We start from the raw sequence: 15,867 nt of genomic DNA, 5'->3' as shown, positions 1-15,867 counted from the left end.
TTCAGTTGTGTTACAGTTAGCGCTCTAGCGTTTCCGCTAGAGCGCTGCCCAACGCGCGCAGGTTGCGCTCACGTCGAGGACATGAGCGCGTGGTATAAATAATAAATTGTCGGACGAACGGCAGTTCGCGCCCAACTAGCAAACTGTGTGTGTGGTCCCTTATTACGCTGCCAGCGCGCGAGTCCTCCCCTGGGCTCCCCAGGCTACGCGTGTGCTAATCCAGGGCACTACCCCTCCCAGACAGAGGTCAGGGGTTAAAACACAACACTGGCGACGAGGGGTGACCTCTGAACCCCCTCAAACTCCTGCTGCTAGGCAGAACAGCAACAGAGGTCTCGCCTGACAGCGCAGCGCGCTGCACCTGCCCACGTGCGGCGACCGACCCACCAAGTGAGTGAACGACGACTCCTGGTCACATACCAGGGATTTTGACGCCACGATGGGTGATGATGAGACGCCCGGCCCTGCAGGGACACTGCCCCATCACCCCGCGTCCGGAGTATTACCTCCATTTAGCGAAGCCGCAGACCCCACGACCGCCGCACCGAGGTGGCAGACATGGCTGGGGAGGCTGGAAAACTACTTCATTGGGTCCAGAGAGACGGATGGAACGGTGAAACGCTCTCTACTACTCCACTACGCGGGGGAAGAGATCTACCTCCTGTTCAAGCACCTGCCTGACACGGGTCCCCCGACGGACTACGCAGCAGCGGTTGCGGCCTTGAACGCACACTTTGACCCCCAGGTCAACCCTGATTACGAACACTTCAAGCTTCGCCAAGCGAAACAGCGCGAGGGGGAGTCGGTTGACGCGTTCCATGCAAGGCTGAGGGTCCTTGCGGACACGCACCTGGTCGGCGACCGGGTCAAAGAGGAAATCAGAGCTCAGCTGATCTTGGGGATCAGGAGTAAGACGCTACGAGGCATGATACTTCGCAAACCGAACATCACGATGAACGACATCCTCGTCCTGGCCCGGACTCACGACCTGTCAGCAGCACGTGCAGCGGAAATGGATCTAGCCCTAGTGAAAGGAGCTGCCAGCAAGATGGAGGTCAAAGTGGAGAAAGCGGACGCAGTCCGGAAGAAAGAACGACCACCTAAGCCCCACGACCGGCGGGCCCCCGATCCAGCCAGGCCATGTGGATACTGCGGATACGACGAACACCCCCTCAAGGCGTGCCCAGCCCGTGGGAAAACATGCACCAACTGTGGCATCGACAACCACTTCGCGTCCGTCTGCCGCAGGAAGATGCAACGGAACAGCCACAAGCGGGACAAGCCGATGAGGAAGCTAGTACGGCAACTATCACACACATCCTTATCGTCGCAGCCACGGCCCAAGAGAGAACCAGTCAGGGAGTACCCAGAATCAGACACTGAGTCCGACGATGAGGGAGAAACGTACCTCGTATCGTTTACCAGAGCCCTCAAAAGCACCCGGCGACCTCAGCCGCGCTGCGACATATTGATTGCCGGATCGGAGGTGAACGCTGTGATAGATACCAGAGCGTCAGTGACAGTTATGGGGGTGCAACAATACAATCGCCTCAGACCACGGCTGGAGCTCCGCCCATCGAAGGCCAAGATCTTCGCTTACGGAAGCGACACGCCGCTTCCGCTGAAGGGCAAGATGAGGGTCGCAGTGCAGTCAGAGAAGGCGGAAATTGTCATCGACATTCATGTCATCAACCAGGAAGTAGACACACTTCTCAGCGGCCATGCGGCCGAAGATCTAGGACTGATCTCATTCCTCAGAGTGGTCCAGGACCGACAAGTCGACGACTTGCTGGGAGAATTTCAGGGCCTACTTTCAGGCCTAGGAAAGATCAAGAGGCCACCAGTGCGACTTCATATAGACACCGCTGTGCAACCAACAGCCCTCCGGCACAGGCGCATCCCGTTTCACCTACGCCCATTAGTAGAGGAGGAACTCCGACGGCTGGAGGAACAAGGCGTTATAGAAAAGGTTACGGGGCCCACACCCTGGGTGTCAGCAATGGTCATAGCCGAGAAACCACGACAACCTGGGAAGATCCGGCTATGCATCGACATGCGCCTCCCGAAAAAGGCCATCACAAGGGAGAGGCACATCACGCCGACCATGGATGACATTGTCTCCGACCTGAACGGTGCCCGATGGTTCTCGAAACTGGACTTAAATGCGGGGTACCACCAACTCACCCTAGCCAAGGAGAGCCGGTACATTACCACCTTCAGCACGCATTTGGGACTACGGCGACACAAGCGCCTTAATTTCGGGATTTCGTCAGCGGCGGAAATCTTTCAGAACACAATTAGAGACATCCTGGTCGGACTGCCTGGTTTCCTGAACGTGAGTGATGACATCCTCATCTACTCCAAGACAGTCAAGGAGCACTACCAAAACGTCTGGGCCACCCTCATGCGCCTCCAAGAGCACGGAGTCACCCTACACCGGGAGAAGGGCCAGCTGTTCCAGCAGAAGATCGAGTTCTTCGGCTACATTTTTACCAAGGAGTGCATCCAAGTAGACCCTCGAAAGTCGCTAGCCATCAAAACAGCCGCAGCCCCCGCGTCAGTGGCGGAGGTACGCAGTTTCCTAGGGATGGCCACATACTGCGGAAGGTTCGTCTCGAATCTGGCCACCCTAGCTGAGCCCCTGAGACGCCTCACCAAGACAGACGTGGCGTGGCGTGGCAGTGGACGGACGCCGATGAGCGAGCATTCGAAGCGATCAAAGAAGTGCTTCTAGACCAGACAACACTGGTCTACTTTGACCCGACCAAGAAAACCGAAATCCTAGTGGATGCCAGCCCTGTAGGGCTAGGGGCAGTCCTAACACAAGAACAGGAACCCGGACAGTGGGCAACTCTGGCGTACGCTAGCAAGGCCCTCACCGACACGGAGAAGCGATACTGCCAGATCGAGCGGGAAGCATTGGCGATCCGGTGGGGCTGCCGCCATTTCCATCTTTATGTGTGCGGGCACCCATTCACAGTGGACCATCAGCCGCTGGTGCCGTTGTTCCGGGGAACAGCTCCACACCCGCCCCCACGCATAGAGTGGTGGGCCATTGGTCTGCAACAATATCACATGAATGTAGTGTACCGGCCAGGGGCCAAGAACCCGGCAGACTTACTGTCCCGCCACCCAGAACACGACAGTGCAACCGAGGACAGGGACACTGAGGACGACGCCGAGGAACGCCGGACGACATCAGAGCCCTGACCGACAAGGGAGAGACCGTGGCCCTCATACTCCTGGACCTCTCTGCAGCCTTCGACACGGTCTGCCACCGCACCCTGATACGCCGCCTCAGCAACGCCGGCATCAGAAGCAAGGCCCTGGAATGGATCGTCTCCTTCCTCTCCGGAAGGACTCAGAGAGTCCGCCTTCCCCCCTTCAGATCCACAGCCACGGAGATCATCTGCGGCGTACCTCAAGGATCCTCCCTCAGCCCCACTCTCTTCAACGTCTACATGACCCCCCTGGCAAACATCGCACGCAAACACGGACTCGACCTTATATCATACGCCGACGACACCCAGCTCATCTTATCCCTCACTAACAACCCCACATCAGCTAGGCCCAGACTACATGAAGGAATGAAGGAAGTGGCGAACTGGATGACAGACAAACTGAACACAGACAAAACGGAGGTCCTCATCCTCGGCCCCACTCCCACCGCATGGGATGACTCCTGGTGGCCCCCGGCCCTAGGCAGCACTCCCCAACCCACCGACCACGCGCGCAACCTCGGCTTCATCCTGGACTCTTCCCTCACCATGACCAGACAGGTGAACTCGGTTACCTCGGCATGTTTCAACACCCTCCGCATGCTCCGCAAGATCTTCCGCTGGATCCCCACCGACACCAGGAAGACCGTCACCCACGCCCTCGTCACCAGCTGCTTGGGCTACGGGAACTCCCTGTACGCCAGCATCACCACCAAGCTGCAGAGGAAACTCCAACGGATCCAGAACGCTGCCGCAAGACTCATCCTGGACATCCCTCGCCACCACCACATCTCCGGACACCTGAAAAAACTCCATTGGCTACCCGTCAACAAGCGGATCACCTTCCGACTACTCACCCACGCACACAAAGCCCTTCACAACCTCGGACCCAAACTCATCAACAACCGTGTCTCCTTCTACACTCCCCCGCGCACTCTGCGCTCCACCGGACAGGCCCTGGCAGCCGTACCCCGCATCTGCAAAGCCACCGCCGGAGGAAGATCCTTCTCTTTTCTAGCAGCGAAGACCTGGAACTCTCTGCCCAGCCACCTTCGCGCCATACCTGACCACCTCTCCTTCAGAAGGCAGCTCAAGACCTGGCTCTTCGAGCACTGACCACCCCCCCCCCCCTCCCAGCGCCTTGAGACCCTTGATGGGCGAGTAGCGCGCTTTATAAATGCGATTGATTGATTGATTGATTGACATGGTGGCGGCATTGACGTGCCCCAGGGCCATTACGCTTGGAGAACTCCGAGAAGTAGCCGACCAAGACCCCGTGATATTCAAGGTCAAGAATACCATCCTCGAGGGAAACTGGCAATCGTTTCTACAAACGGCAAACTCGTGGGCCAGTGGAGACCGAGAGGATCTTCAACACATGTGGAGGGTACGACACGAGCTGAGCGTGACCAGAGGGGGACTCCTTCTAAGAGGTTCCCGAATCATCATTCCAGGAGCACTCCAGACAAGAGCGACCCAGTTAGCACACAAGGGGCACCAAGGTACAGAGAAGATGAAGGCCCGGATGAGGGAGAAAGTCTGGTTCCCGGGTATGGACGACTACGTCACCGACACCGTCCGCAGCTGCCAGTCCTGCCAGCTAACAGGGAAAGCCCAACCACCGGCGCCCATCATAACTGAAGAGCACGGGCACGCCCCCTGGGAGAAGATCAGCATGGACTTTGGAAGCCTACCCGATGGACGAGTGACCCTCGTCATCATGGACAGCTATTCGAAGTACCCCATTGCAGAAGCCCTACCGTCCACCGCGTTTGTCCATGTGAAACCTGCCCTGGAGAAGGTATTTGGGATGTTCGGGTACCCCGAGGAACTGCGGAGTGACAATTGACCCCCGTTCCAAGGGCACGAGTTCGAAGAACTCTTGAAGACACACGGCGTCAGACACAGGCGCATCACCCCGCAATGGCCCCAAGCCAACAGGGAGGTGGAGCGTTTTATGCACACCATCAATAAGGTACTACGCATCGCTGTGTCCGAGCAACTAGACCCAGAGCAAGAACTACAGCGATTCCTAGGGGAATACCACAGTACTCCCCACTGCTCCACCCAACAAGCCCCCTGGGCGTTGATGTTCCAAGGAGCTCGCAGGGATGGGCTACCAGTAGCCCCAGGCTGGGTAGCACCACCCTTCAGCGAGGAAGAAGCGTTCCGAAGGCGCCAAAGGCGAAACAACAGAGTCAGTGAGGCTCGGAGGGCCGTAACCCGAGAAGTTCAAGCAGGTGGCACAGTGGTCTTCAAAGAACGCCGGCCAGGAGGAAAGTTTAAAACTCGATATGAAAAAGGATACTGGAGAGTGGTCGACCGCCGAGGGACCATGGTTACAGCGCGTCGAGGGAGAGACCTGGTCACCCGGAACATATCGTGGTTCAAGGTGGTGAGGAGGCCCGCAGATAACCCAGAGACAGCAAATCTCGACGTGGACCACGACGTGGGAGACGACTCAGGGGACACATCCCGCTCCGACCCACGGAGCAACACAGACTCTGAGCCAGGTGGCGCCGACTGCACTGGAGGTGGACCAAGGCAAGAAGTACCACTGGAAACCTCGGCCCCAGGCGCCCAAAGGGCCACCAGGTATGAGCTGAGGGAGAACCCCAGGCCCAGCAGTCGGCTGAGAGACTTTGCGTGCCAAGTAAGTGACGCAGCGAAGTAATAAAAGAACTGTTGTCAAGGACTGAGTTGAGAAGGGATGTTACAGTTAGCGCTCTAGCTTTTCCGCTAGAGCACTGCCCAACGCGCGCAGGTTGCGCTCACGTCGAGGACGTGGGCGCGTGATATAAATAATAATAAGGGCGGACGAACGGCAGTTCGCTCCCAACTAGCAAACTGTGTGTGTGGTCCCTTATTACGCTGCCAGCGCGCGAGGCCTCCCCTGGGCTCCCCAGGCTACGCGAGTGCTAATCCAGGGCACTACCCCTCCCAGACAGAGGTCAGGGGTTAAAACACAACAAGTTGCTAAATTACTTATTCATATGTTGTCAGTATGGGCATATTATACAACCATGTATCATACGAGGGAACCATGGGCCAGATGTACGTAGGTAATCGTTTGTGATTAAGAAATAGCGAATCTTGAGCAAGATGGTGCCCTTGTGATTCCCTGCCTCGCCGACACCTGCGCCACGAGATCACTCGGCCGTCGGCTATGCGGCCTGACCTGGGGACACTGCTGTGCTGGGATCAGTCTGTGCCGGATTGCTGCTTCAGGTGCAGCTGTAGATCCTCCCTTCGTCCGCAAAGAGCTTCGCGACCGCGAAAAGCTCCGAGAACGCCGAGAAACCTGACAGCTCCGGGAGCCGGCGCAGGAAGCAGGCGCAACAAAGTGCGGAGCTTTTCTTCAAAATCTGGAACTTGGACAATACTGCTTTTTGCTCTAGGACGCTGGAGCAAGCCTGTCTACCTACTTGGCCTCTTTTCAATTTGGCTATTTTCTCTTGTGGTTCGGCTCTGTCCCGCTCGGGACTCACAGGACCCAACTGTGCTATCTGCTGTCTCTCTAACGGGTGAGTGGAGCATGGCATTTCGCGGGGTCCGGGGGACAAAAGGTAAAATACCATTCAATCCTGGCTCCGGCCCTTCAAATGCAGCGCCCCATTCTCTGGATGCTGAACCAATTCCCAAAAATAAGCGAGACTGGGAGCCCTAAAAAAGCTTCAAACAAACCTGCTTGTGGGGTCCCCCAAAGGATGGGGGCTCCTCCCAACCCTCAGTAGCTAAACTGTTCTCTGTAGCTGGGACGGTGACTAACTCTGGACCTGGCAGTGGGGCGAGACTCACAAATGGTCCTGATGGTAATAGAGAAAGTGGTTTAACAAATACAGCCTTGGCCAGCCTGGCCCAGCTCTTTGATGTGCAGTCAGATTCACAGCTTATTCCATCTCTACTCGGCATACTCGGCATACTCGGCATACTCGGCTTAGAGACCGGCTTGACAGCTCAAAGACAAGGGCCTCTAACAGCCGATAAAGCTAGCTCTAATATTAACTCGGAAGATTCAGTACCACCTGTAGATACAATAGATCCTGACCTGCTGATCTGTGTTGACTCTAGCCTGACTCCAGCTGTAAGTGTTCTTCGGGATCACGATATCTGGGGCTCTTTGTCTAGTGATGCTATTGACGCAAAAGGTATTAGCACACAATAGCTACAAAATCCTCGGTCTCCAGATCCTATGGGGGAGCACTTTTTTTCGGTTTCAGATGGATCAAACTCTCCAGCTGAAGAAAGCTCTTCCTCATCAAGTGACGGCGAGCTCCCTGAATCTAATTTTAGTAATACCTCTAAAGAGAAAAGCACAATTCAAAGACAGAAGAACAGTGCGGTGAAAAGTAGGGGAAGAGGCTAGACAAGAAAGATCAGCTTAAATGGGACTACTCAGGGTCTCACCTCTCTTTTTCCCGCAGTGGTGAACCCTTTAAGACGGCCTGTGCTTTGCAAGATCAGTCCAAAGAGCCCTCTTTGGCCGCTATACTGGCTTCAATTAAACAATTTCAGGAAGGAGCTTGGGTAAACAGCCAACAGGCTAAATGTGCCGCCCAAAAATTGCAAGGGGTCTCCGAAAACGTAACAAAACATGCTCTGACATCTGTGAAAGAGTGACTATGGTGGAAAGCCATACTCAAAGCCTTGAAACGGATGTCTCTCTGCTCAAAAGCCAATGTACTTCCCAGGGTAATCGCATGACGGACGTCATGTGGAAGTTGGAAGAACAGGAGAATAGGTAGCGCTGAAATAACCTCCGCCTTCTTGGGATTCCAGAGGGAGTGGATGGGGAAGATCCTCGGCGCTATATTATAAAACTCCTAAGGGGGGCCTTTCCCGAACAGGCTGAGTGGAGCTGGGAGCACGAAGTCCAACGAGCCCACCGTTTTCCCTTTACACTAAAGAAGCAATCTGGCAGCACTAATGAATCCACAAAGCCTCGTGCCTTCCTGGTTTTCTTCTGGAACTTTTTATTAAGACTGTTCATTTTTGACCAAGCTCGACAGAACTCCCAGAAATGCTTTGAGGGGGTATCGTTCTTCGCCAAACCAGACTTTTGTCATATCACTGTGGAGCGAAGATGGCACCATCGTCAATTAATCTCCCCATTTCAACAGCTAGGAGCACAAGTTATTCTCATGAACCCTGCTAAGTTGAAGGTCAATATGAACGGCTCTTCACAAATTTTTACCTCAGAAATCAAGGCTCAAGAGTTTCTCACTGGACTAAAGGCTAGAAAAGAACCAAATTAATGCCAATTCCGGTTTAGTATGGGTATAGTTAATGTTTCTAGATAGATATTTGTCATCTTTAAATTATACTTTATTAATATGATAACCCCTAGGAAAACTTCAGGTCTACCTCCAGCCAAGGGTTAGCCGATCAAGAGACTTAGGATAAGGGCTATGTTGAATATTTTTTTTGCTCCCTCTTATCTTTTTTTTCTGTTTTGTTTTCCATCTAGCTTTTTTCTTGTTTTTTCTTGTTTTTATCTTTCTTTTCCGTTTTCACATGTCTTTCCTTGGTGTGGCTGGTTTTAGGTTACAGGTCTTAGATGGCCTCTTACGAGCCCTCTTCGATAAAACTCATAACGGCCCGGTGTTTTAATACATGCCGCATGCTAAACATGGGCTTAACCTACATGGCAAGGGACAGGTGGCGGTGTGTTTCAATAGGCAACCATCATTCAGGGTTTTCCCAATTGCTCACTTTTCGGGGGGAGGGTGGGTGGGGAGGTCTGGGGGCAAGGGCAGGGGTGGGATGGGGAGAGGGTGTCCGGGGGGGAAGGCTGAGTTTAAAATAGTTGTTTTTGCTTTTTTGATGTGCCAAATGTTTAATTTTAATGAGCGGTCTTATGCTAAAAGTATATTTAGATTGTGTCACAGTCTGACATGGGCTGTGCGCACTGGGCAGGTTTCAGTATGTCTCATCTCCATCAGCTATATGGTTTAAGTGTACATCAGGGACTTTATATGTATATTGTGCACTTTCACCAACAGTGTTTTATTACTGGGTGTTTTTCCTATAAAACTTTGATGAGTACAACAAGTCTTAAAATCATTTCTCTGAACATTTGTGGGTTAAATGACAATCGAAAAAGGCAGATGGTAGCTCAGAGTTTCCGGTGGCTGGGGGCCAACGTTGTCTGCCTTCAAGAGACACACATAGAAGGCTCTCAGCTGCATCTTTTAAATACTCTGGAATAAAAGGTTATTGGGGGAACATCCCACGGGACTCGAACGAGGGGTGTGGCTATTTTAGCACGCTATAATTGCTTACTTCAGCCTAGCAGAGTCAAATCTGATCCCCAAGGAAGATGAGTGATTGCAGAATGTCGTATAACTCCTGCCTATTCTTTCACCCTTTGCTCTATATATGGGAGCGTCTTGGATGACCCTAGCGTGATAGACTGGGTCTCTGCAGAATTGGCACACTGGCCCCTCCCCGTCATCATATGCGGGGACCTTAATATCAATCTACCCTGCAACTGGGGCTCAAATTCTCAATTCTGGATGGCTACTCGCAAACCCAAGGTGCTTCAAGCTATTAAAAGACTTTTACATATTCATGGGCTTGTGGATGCCTGGTCTCAGTTAAATCCAACTCTGCCAGGCTACACATCTTTTTCTGCACCCCATAAATAATTTGCATGCCTGGACTTCTTTTTGGTCTCCTCCTCACTAATCCATAATAGTGATATTGATATGCTTCCCTGCATCTTATCTGATCATAACCCCTTAAGCCTCAACATTCGGGGTTTGATTACCCGCAAGGAAATCTCATCCTGGAGTTTTGAGAGAACACTCCTGTGAGATGAGGGTTATCAGAAACATATGAAACATTGGTTGCAGACCTTGCTTGATAATAACCTAGGCTCAGCTCCCGTGATGGTAGTTTGGGACACGCTAAAAGCTTGTGTTCGGGGTGAAACCTTACAATTCGCACTGAGAAAAAACCGGCAGGAGAAGGCTCAGCTGGTGGAGCTACACGCAAAATTAGCAAAAGCAGAGGAAAACCTTATCACTGTGGTTTAGTCCAAGGGGGAGGTAAATCCGGCTCAACTGGCAGTGGCTGTTGCCAGGGCCGAGATCTGCTCAATTCTGGCCAAGAAAGCCGCTTCCAAGTGGGCTGCCTCTCGGGAAAAAGTATACAAGTGTAGCGAAAAGATTGGCCACCAGTTGGCAATGAGAACCAGGCAACAGGCCACCATCAACGAAATTAAAAAAATTAGGACCTCCTCGGGGGTTATAACCAGCAACCCGGAAGAAATTTGCACAGCCTTCTGCGTATTTTTCCAGGACTTATACTCGGAGGAAGATGCAGCATCCCAAATAGATGGGCAATCTGACCTTAATAATTATTTGGACCCAATCGTGTTGTCATCCCTTAGTAGAGAGGAGCGGGAACAACTTGAGGATCCTCCCTCATGGGATGAAATTGCTAAGGCTCTGACCAATCTACCCGACGGGAAAGCAGCCGGGCCCGACTGCATTCCAGTTGAATTTTATAAGGTTTTCCTTTGCCAAATTAAAGATATTTTCAATGCTGTAGTGACGCAAATTTTCCATGGTGCTACTCCTCCTCAATCTTGGTCCATAGCTAAGATTATTGTCTTCATTAAAAAAGACTAATCGCCAACAGAAATGGGTCGGTATTGCTTAATCACCCTTATTAATTAGCGGTAAATTCAAAGATATACGCCAAAACATTCGCCTCACGACTATCGGCTAAAATTGAAAGTCTTGTTTCCAGGTGGCAGCACTGGTTTATACCCGCCAAAGGCACCACCGAGCATATTCGAAGGGTCATTACTCTGCTCGATGCCGCACTAGTTGCAGGGGACCCAATGGCTGTAATACTCCTTGATGCAGAAAAAGCATTCAATCGGGTCTCCTGGAACTTTCTTTGGGGCGTCATGCGGAGAATGAACTTTGAGCTAAAGCCATCCAGGCCATCAAGGCATTATACCTTACTCCCATGGCTAGGGTGTCTATTAACGGGTCATTGACTGAGCTAGTAAAACTCTTGCGGGGGACCCAACAAGGATGTCCCTGCTCCCCACTACTCTTTGCAATGTACACTGACCCATTCATTAAAAAACTTGAAGGAAATGAGGCTATGCCTGCAATTAGTAGATTTGGCCTAGTAACTAAAATCATGGCCTACGCCAATGATTTAGCTCTGGAAGAAGTGGGGCGGATTATCCCCCCACGCCGGACGCACAGCCATTTAGTGCAGAACAGAGATACCAAAAGTTACTCAAGTTCATCACAAATGTTTATTTCTGTTTAAGTAATTCCATATATTGCGTTATTCATGGTTCGTAGTTCACATGTTGGACGCACTATGTTCACATTTAAACTCCTTAATGCTGTAGACATGCCATATCGAGCCTTATTCTATAGCATGGAATGTTACATAGGTACTCCTCGATTAGATACTTTCCGTCACCCAATGCATTTCGTGCCTTTCTTGGCACTTCGTCAGGGGTCACTACAATTTTAAAGAATCATGACTATTAGGTTACATCTCGAATTAACCTTTGCTTATCAAATTATGCAGCCAATAAGCCTTGTGTCTAATAAAAATGCATGTAACTTAATGCTCACCCCACCGTCAACGTATTGCCCGCTGAAATTCATAATAATTAATATCACTTGCTAAATGCCCCATCCTTCCCTTTTCACTCCTTTTCAGTCAGTCGCCGAAGTACTCTTGACTTCAACAATCCCGAAACATTCTTAACTTAACTCCCTTGCTCATACGGTAACCACCCTCCCTCTCCGGTGCTGCTTATTTCAAAAACAATTCCACAAGCCCATACCTCGAGTGTTCTAATGACCGTCACCCAATGCATTTCGTGCCTTTCTTGGAACTTCGTCAGGGGTTCAGTAAAATTTTGAAGAAACATGACTATTAGGTTACATCTCAAATTAACCTTTGTTTATAGAATAAGAATAAGGCTCGATATGGCATGTCTACAGCATTAAGGAGTTTAAATGTGAACATAGTGCATCCAACATGTGAACTACGAACCATGAATAAGGCAATATATGGAATTACTTAAACAGAAATAAACATTTGTGATGAACTTGAGTAACTTTTGGTATCTCTGTTCTGCACTAAATGGCTGTGCGTCCGGCGAGGGGGGATAATCCGCCCCACTTCTTCCAGTGATTCTTTAATTACGTGGTTGGGCAGTCCACGGTTCCGGGCCAGCACGCTTAAAAAATGAAAAATATGAACGATCTGGAAGAAATTGGTGTGCACTCTGTCACCATCTTTTAATGATTTAGCTCTGGTCACACCGGATCCTGAGAAATCCATCCCAGCAATCAAGGTAGAGGCTCACTTATTCAGTACCGTACCAGGATACAAACTAAACGAAGGAAAAACCCAAATTATAATTAATAAAAATGTAATCTGGAATGATGGAAGAGTAGTGGCAAAAGCTAAATACCTAGGTGTTGACATTTCGGCTGACACGGACTTGATTGTTGGCCAGAATATGGATCCTCTTGTTTCAGAGACAAGGAAAGCCTTGAACCGTCTTAATAATTTACACCTTTCCATCATTGGCCGATGTAATGTGCTTAAAATTATTTTTTCCCCCAGAATTTTGTACTTGTTCAGAGCCATTCCTTTGGAGTTTAATAAGACAACACTTTTAAGATTTGATGTTATTTTCTCAGTTTGTGTGGGCATTCTCTCAACCTAGGAGGGCATACAAATTCTTGTCTTTACCTCAGGAAAGAGGGGTGTGGGCTTTACCCAACCTAAAAATATATTATTGGGCTGCTGTTCTGCAATCATGTCCTATACTGATGCAAGACTCTCCCCCAACCCCCGCCTCAGGTCTACCCTCACCTTTCGAACATTTGCTCAGCCCGATGCTTGGGCTCGCCTGTGGTGACAGCTGGAATTTGGATACTATAGAAGGGTCAAATTCAAGACCCTTTTAGGTGCTTATAAGGTTTTCTCTGCCGTTCGTGGGAATCTTGGTCTCTGTAGATTGAAATTTTATACTCCTATTAAGAATAATCCCAATCTACCGGATATCTTTGGACCGTCGTACCTTCAAACCTGGGCAGACCAGGGGGTAAAGAAATTAGGCGACCTTTGCTCACTCGAAGGGGTCTTGTCCTTTGAGGAACTCCAATCCCTCTTCGGTTTAGACAGTAGGGACTCCTTTAAATATCTTGCTATCAAGTCCTTCTTCTTGCAGAAGATAGGGGGACCCTCAGGTTTTGCTAATTGTGAATTGATCGGGAAACTTCGATCAACTACCCCCCCTTGCATTGGCATCATTTACAATTTCCTTAATAGCTTTGTGCCTGACGATTTGACTATAGTTTCTACTAAGTGGCAGCAAAAATTGAATATATCTAACAATATTTTCTGCCTTGCGCTTAAATCTGCCCAAAATGATCTGCTGTCTGTTAGTCTTTAGACTCAGTTCTACAAAATTTGCTTTTTTTTATATTTCACTCCTTCCAGGATAGCGAAATGGGGGACTGGGAAAGGTAGACACTGTCTGCGCTGTGCTGAATTCAGCGCTGACTCAATCCATATGATCGCTACGTGTGTAAAATTGGGGCCGTTACTAAATATAATACAAACCTTCCTAGTTCAAGTGCTACTCTAAAATGTACTTTTAAAACCCACCACAATCCTGCTTGGTATGCAGGACTTGATAGACAGAAAGAACGGGGGGCCCTAATATTCATAACCACGGCTACCTACAGGCTGTGCATTGCGACCGCCTGGTTGGACTCTAATCCCCCATTGTTTACATACTGGTTGGCTCGGTTTTACTCAATTGAAAAGGCAATATATTCCAAAGAGGGCAGTCGAGCAAAAAAAAGGGTTAGTCATTTGGGAGCCTCTTTCTCGTTGGCTTAACCAGTCAAATCCTGAAGTAAGCGAGGATAGCGCTTAAGTATCGAATTTTATTCAAATTAGGAAATTTTCTTCACCAAAATCTGTGCTATTTATTCTGCTGTGGCGCTTTTTTCTTAATGATGTACTGTCGCACTGGTCACTTTTCTTCATGTTTTAGCTATATTGAGTAATATGTTTTGCCCAACTGTTCGCTGTAGCACTTTATACCTTATATGTATATCTTGGACTATGATACTCGTGCTTTAACATGAAGCATTATTATAGGTTTTTAAAGAACTGGCACTCGCTGGATATTCTCAGCCCTGGGGGGAGGGGGGTGATGCTGCTATACTTTGTATTATTGACTCCTTTGTTATGTATTCCTTGTTCACTGCATAAAAAATAAAAATATTATAAAAAAAAAAAGAAGAAATAGCTAATCTTTGTGATATGCAATTAGGGAATCGCAAACACCAATGTACAAATGTGTCTTTGACACACTTCATGATTCCCAGTGGGTCGCAAATAGACCTAACTTATCAATATTCCTGAGGTAGGTTTTGGTTTAGCAACCACTGGGAATCGTAAAAATGATAGGGATGGTGGTCTGCTGGGATCAGCAGACCACCATGTCTGTGATTTCATTTCAATAAAGCAATTCTTTTTTAAATGCATCTTGTTTTTTTAAAAAGAAAATGGGATGCATTTCAAAAAGAAAAATGAAAAGTTTTCTTTTAATTTTTCAAGAATAGGCAGAGGTCTGTGGGACCATTGCCTGTTTTTAAAATTTTTTTTTTACAAACATTCACAAAGGAGTGCCTTGGGGACCCCTTCCCATTTGCAAATGAGTTACCCCCGACCTGAAGTAGGTAGTAAAATGCAAATGTTTTGCGACAGCATTTCGGTTGCAAAACATTCACACATACCACTGTGATTAAGTATTAGGAAAGGATGCCATAAACACTCCCCTTCGTAATACCGAAGTGCAAACCCAATGTGTGATTTAGTAATAGGTTACGGATTTGCATACTAGGTCTTGGTACATTAAAAATGCCTTTTTTCTTTCAAATTCTGTGAATCAGGCCGTTTGTGTTAGAAAGAAATCTCTTTACATTTGGCCCTCTATCTGCTTTTCATAGTCTTAGAATTCCCATCTTAGCCGCAGTGAAAAAGGTTGCAAAACATCTAGAGGGCTGGTACTGTTTGTCTAGATAGTGGACCCAAGATTTCTAGTGAACCGATCAGATTGGACCACATTTTGGTCCACTATTGTGTCAAGTTGCCGCATTCTTAAAGTATGTCTCTGTTAGGATTGTTCCATCTCCCACACGTCCTTGTTGAGCTAAGACCTGCCCTGTACAATTCTAATGGTGACCATTGTCAAAGGTGTAACATTTTCAAATACCCTAGTTTCAGAATAGCTTCCTCCAGGTTGTTGACGTGTTTCTCTACCTGGTCATGCCAGTCTTTCTCTGCATAGTGCCCCTCATATAACTTGAGCATCATTCTTTGACATCCCTCGAAGTGGGATGTGAGGATAATAGTGTCCATTAGAGTAGTGTATATCCCAGACACCACCCCTTTAAAGTGGTCTATATACTTTAAGCTTTGGGAAGTGTTCATGTTTGCTAGTTGGGAATGTAGGGTGTTTCAGAGTTAATTTAACATTTCCCCAGATAAATTGTTTTATTTTTCTGTTTAGCAAACTCATGTCTCTCGATGTTTCAATGGGATTGTGGCGAACAGATTATGAAAACAGGGTGCT

General features: G+C 49.1%; 1 protein-coding gene across 2 annotated transcripts in view; it reads left to right on the top strand.

Annotated features, from left to right (window-relative positions):
* The window catches only part of LOC146808871 (phospholipase A2 inhibitor gamma subunit B-like), a 256,826-nt gene that overhangs the window by 115,073 nt on the left and 125,886 nt on the right, over positions 1-15,867 (top strand). The gene's annotated exons all lie outside the window — the stretch shown is intronic.

The sequence above is a fragment of the Triturus cristatus genome, chromosome 7, assembly GCF_964204655.1.
Source record: "Triturus cristatus chromosome 7, aTriCri1.1, whole genome shotgun sequence".
In the NCBI taxonomy this organism is placed as follows: Eukaryota; Metazoa; Chordata; class Amphibia; order Caudata; family Salamandridae; genus Triturus; species Triturus cristatus.
Note: the sequence above shows the minus strand (reverse complement) of the source record. Positions and strands in the feature narration are given on the sequence as shown.